A 5,289-nucleotide genomic window follows, 5' to 3' on the forward strand; every position below is an offset into this window, starting at 1 on the left:
TCACAGATGTACTTAGCACAAGTCCTTTGAGTTCATTACCAAGGCCACTAAAAGTATTTCAAGATTGATAACCAATATGATGGAATAAAAATCAGCACATTCCTTATGTTTCTGGACTTTCCTGTGCTCTCATTTTCCCCCCAAAGCCTTGATAATTGGGAAAAAACAGAATACAGACTTACACAGTTATTCAAGCGCTCATACAACCTCCAATATTCCTGCAGGAAAGAGACAATAAAAAATGACATGAATTTTGATTACTAGCAAAGGTTGACTGTCTATGTTGCAAGGTTGTGAAGAAGGTAATACATTTTTATAAGAAATTAGAAAAATTTCCCTGAGTCCTGTGATAAGAATGAATTTTCTCATGGCATTCAGAGGAGAGAAGAGCAGGGTAGCTGAGCGGAGTGACAGCACAGGGTGCCCCAGCACCCCTGCCCTTGGACGGTGGCACCTCCTTTCTCCCTGATAAAGTTCTCTAACATCCTCTAAGACTTTCTCACGTGTCCATTTCATGAAGCCTTTTAGATACGGTACGTGTGATCTGCAAGCCCAGGTAGTGCTGCGGGCGTAGTCAGTGCTGGGGCATTTTCCGCTGGACTCTGAGAAGTCACAATGGAGATGAATGGGCAAAAGGAGGATTTCCCAGTGGCTTCTGACCATTGACCAAACAATTGACTTCTGCTTGTTTGCTTTATTTTTCACATGAAATGTGTGTGTCTTGTGAGGGGGCAGAGTGTGGTAACTCAGCATGGACCTACAATATGTATTGAGCAAATCGGAGTCCTCTGAGCTTCCAACCCCTAAGGCATTTACCATTTTCTTTCCTGAGGAATCTGGAGATTGCTTCACTTCTGTTTCAGTCACATGGTTAAACTCCGAAGTGAAATATTGTGACCAATATTGTCCCCTCCTAGGTAAAAGGGCAGGAGCTGAGGGAGCTGAGTGTTGAGAAGCTGCAGCTCAGCTGAAGGAGCAGGGACTAGGCCCCAGCTGGAGCTTTGTGTAGGTCTGGAAGGGTCCTGTTCTCCTGCTGCTTCTGCCCCCTGCAGCACTGCTGACAACTCCCAGGGGCACTGTGTAGACTGCTGCCTGCTCTGTGAACCTTGGCTTTGTTTTTATGTTTTATTGTATGCATGAAAAATATGTGTATTTTTGTGGTACAGAGAATTAAAATAGAGCCTTTCAACACTCCAATATATCCCACCATTTTGGATGTTGTTGTGATTATTTTGAGATGGTCTTTCTGAGCCCAACTTACCCAAGCTGGCTCAAATTTGACACCTCCTGCCCCAGCCACACATCGGCTATCATTAAAGAGGTTCACCACCCAGCCAGCCTTGCCTTAGAGTTTTTCACATTTACTCTGGAGAAAATAGTCCAATCCTATATAGATGTCCCTGAAAACAAACCTTTGAAAATGTCAAATTTTTTCTCCTAAACAGCGTCTTTCTAGTACAGTAAGCATCCTAGCTTAAGCTAAATAGAGAGATGGAGCAATTACCTGCCAGCTTAAGCAGACTGGGAAAGGATCATATTCAATTTCAGGATCAAAGTTTCGTGCCTGTGAAAATTAAGCGGGGAAATGGAGACAGGACAGTCATGCTTGTGATCTTCATGGGAAACAGCCAGGAATTCACCTCTAAGTCCCTTGAGGCAGACAAGGGCATGTTAAGTGTGTGAACCTGGATCAGCACAAGCCTGGGATCTTACTGATACTCAAGGAAGTTGGGTTTTCAGGTGGACCGCTGCCTTCTGTATCACTCAGCCCCAGTCACTGATCTTGTCCTCGACCAGGATGAAGCATCTCACAGGATACCCTCAAGACACCCACACCACCTTGATCACAGTGCTACCTCAGTAGGGCCTTGCTTACCCCACTGCCTGGGGTCACCATTGTCTGTACTGCCAGCTGCTGCCCACCACTGTGCCAGCTCAATGGCACCCTTCCTGCCCCCATGGGCCCTATCTCAGCTGCCCATTGGGATAATCCCTGGGAACTCAGAGCCTCCCTGGCCTGGATCAAACTCCAGACCAGTGAAGTGAGACTTTGGGGCATGGGGCCCAGATGTCGGGACGTTCATTGTGCAGGTGGTTATAGCGAAGCCCAAAGCAGGAAGCCATGCCTCCTCTCCACCAGGACAGCTTTCCATCTCCTTCCACACAGAGCTCCTTAGCCCAGGATGTCTGAAGTCAGCTCCCAGAGCGGTCCTGGTGGCCAGAGAGGTGTGCAAATGCACGGGGGCCCTAGCTTCCCACGATGCCGCCCACACTTGGGACTAGGCATTTCTCACACAGCAGGAACCAACCCAGACCCGTCTGCAGAGAGGACAGGAGAGGCCACTTACTGGCGTGCAGTGAGCCGCGAGCATGAGAACAGTGAGCAGAAGCACCGCTTTCATCCTTCCACTCTTTCTCTGGAAGTAAAGCAAGGGTTATGTCCTGATGGATGGAGGAGGTGGGCTGCGCCCTTCTGCCTCTCCAGCAGGACCCTGGCTCAGAGGCCGGAGGGACTGGCAGAGGTGCCTGCTGCTAGGAAGCCAAGGGCCCAGAGTGGAGGATCTGGGGACAGTGAGCAAGTGAGCACGAAAATGCTGTCCTGGTGAGGTTACCGGAACTCTGCCAGTCACTTCCCTTGGTTTGAAACACGCGGCTTTTCCCATTTTGCATTTCACTGGAGCTTTACATTCTCTGGACAGAGTGCCGCTCGTTTCACACCTGCCTAGAGTGGACACTTCCGCTGTTGCTCCTCTGCACGGTGACAGGCAGGACTCGATGCACACGGGAAAGTGGCCTTGCTACAGGGTTTGAGTTCTTCTGTATCTTTGTCTGCTTTATTTCAGTTTTCATTTGAGAAAGAAAACTTCCACAGTGTTACCAGACTTACAATTTTTAATATGTTACGTGCCTTTTTCTTCTCTTTTGGTGTGAGATCAGGGCAGGTAGGCAGGGCAATTTGAATATAAATAGAAGTGTGGGATTTCTCCACAGCCCAAATCCCATAACTTCAACAGGAGTATACTAACTGGTGCATATTCATGAGGAAGACATGTCATTTATAGTAAATGCCAATTTTGGGGTCGGGGAGATGGGTCGGTAGAATAAGCGCTTGCCTGGCAATACAAGGGCCTGAGTTCAATCCCTAGTTCTGAAAAAAAAAATGCCCATTTTAAAAATTAATTTTCTGGGCATCAAGATACACAGTGGCTGAAATCCCAGCCACTCAGAAGCTCTAGTGATGATTAAGACCAGCCTGGGCAACTTGTTCTCTCTCAAGATAAAATAAAATAATAAAATAAAATAATAAAATGAAATGGCCCAGAGCTGCTGCCTGGTGGCAGAATGCAGTCCTCGCATGTGCAAGGTCCCAGCAGCATAAACACAATCCTGTTAAGTATTTTGATATGAGAAAGGAGTCCTGCAGAGGGCTTCGGGAGCCTGAGGCCAGCCGGTCTCTGAGCACCCCTGGCCTCCTGGGAGGGGGCCCGCTCCTCTTGGCTGGTCCCTGAGCTCCCCTCCTCCTCCCTTCCCTTTCTGTGTTGCTAAGAGTCCTGAGGAGCAGAGGGTGCTGCACACGGGCAGAGGAAATGTCAGGGTTTCCCAGCTGCAAAATCCTCCTGGCTGCTCTTTTTCTACAATTTGCTTTTGGTCATAACTATGGAAAGCCCTAACATAACCTAGAACCAACATCCGTGTAACATAGTGTATTAGTGTACATACCAAGTCAGTATGTAAGAGCTTACAATATGAAATTTAAAGAACCAAATTGAAACACATGCTGTGACTAAGAAAGTGAATCAAAACGTTACTGTCGCCATATTGAGGTAAACCCTCTAACGTAGAACCTTTCTCACTGTTGCTATCTTTCATAAGACTAGTCAGTTATGATAAAAGACAGATACCTGGTAGCAGCAGCAGGGACGAGCTGGGTAACTCCATAAGAATCCCTGAAGCCTCCTTCGGGGACCTGGGTAGCAGGAAGGTATTTGTATGTGGGGATGCTCATGACAAATGGCCGCATCAGCACATCCTAAACACAGTGCTGCTGGGCTGGCCAACAGCGCACAGGGCGTTACTCCCCAGCAGGCCTCCACTTCATTCTTGTGGGGCTGCGCCCCTGGTTCCTGTTGGATTTTCAGGCATTTTTGTGGTTGCTGGTGAGACACGAATAATTCCTTAGGAGACTGTAGGCTTTTGCTGGTAAGGAATGAGAACTACAACAACTAGAAAAGCACCTTAATGTGTCAGTGGGCTCCAAATAAGCATTTTAGATTTTATTACTATCACGCAGGAGATTGACTTCAGAGTCTCAGCCTGAAAGGTAAGCTCATTCAAATTCGCAGGAACTTTGCATTAGCAAGGAGGTGCCTTGGTGGGAACAGAGGCTTCTGCACAGGTTAGGAGGAGCCATGAATGGAGCTGGGCTGGGGTCCTGTGTGTCCTGGCACCTGGCCTACAGGTGCTCCCTGCAGAGAATTCTCCAGGCCTTCTTTCTCAGGCCCAGGCCTGGCTACCTCAGTGCCCCAGGTTATGACCTTTTACCCTCAGGGTCTGTAGCTTTGAGGGAATAAGCACTTCTTTCCTCCCAGAGCAGCCATCCACTTTCCACCCTGGTTTTTCTCCCTGAGGTTGCTCAGACCCCATCCAGCACCTGCAGCACTGTCACAGTCTGCTGCTCTGTGTCATAGGGCATCACCAAGGGCTCCAAGAGCAGGATCCAGTCACAGCCCTGGCTCCAGAAGAGGGGACACACACATTCCCTGGAGGCAAAAAGCAGGCGGGGCTTCCGGTCCTAGAATGTTCTGTTAACCATGGCCCTCTACCTGGCGTGTTCATCAAGCTGTGTTGCCATAGGGCAACATGAAAGAACTTTACAGTGAACATCCAGTTACTCACCATCCAGATCCTTCTAGGAACACAGAATTCTTCTTGCCTTACCATGGCATGCACACCCTGCCTTTCCTTTCTTCCTTCTTTTCTTCTCTCTTTACGGTTTCTTTTTTTTCCTTACTACTTAGTGTTTTTGGTGCCATTTCTTAAATTGAGATATAGTACATCATAGGAAAAGTGGTGCAGGCTTGTAATCCCAGCACTAGGAAGGTTGAGGCAGGGGGATAACTAAACATTTGAGGCCAGCCTGGGCTACACAATGAGTTCAAGACCATCCTGAATTACATAGCAAGACCCTGTTTCAAAAGATTAGAAATAAAAAACAGAGATACACTTTTTCCTGTTTTCTTTCTTTCTTTCTTTCTTTCTTTCTTTCTTTCTTTCTTTCTTTCTTTCTTT

This window comes from Octodon degus, unplaced genomic scaffold, assembly GCF_000260255.1.
Source record: "Octodon degus isolate 3935 unplaced genomic scaffold, OctDeg1.0 scaffold00028, whole genome shotgun sequence".
In the NCBI taxonomy this organism is placed as follows: domain Eukaryota; kingdom Metazoa; phylum Chordata; class Mammalia; order Rodentia; family Octodontidae; genus Octodon; species Octodon degus.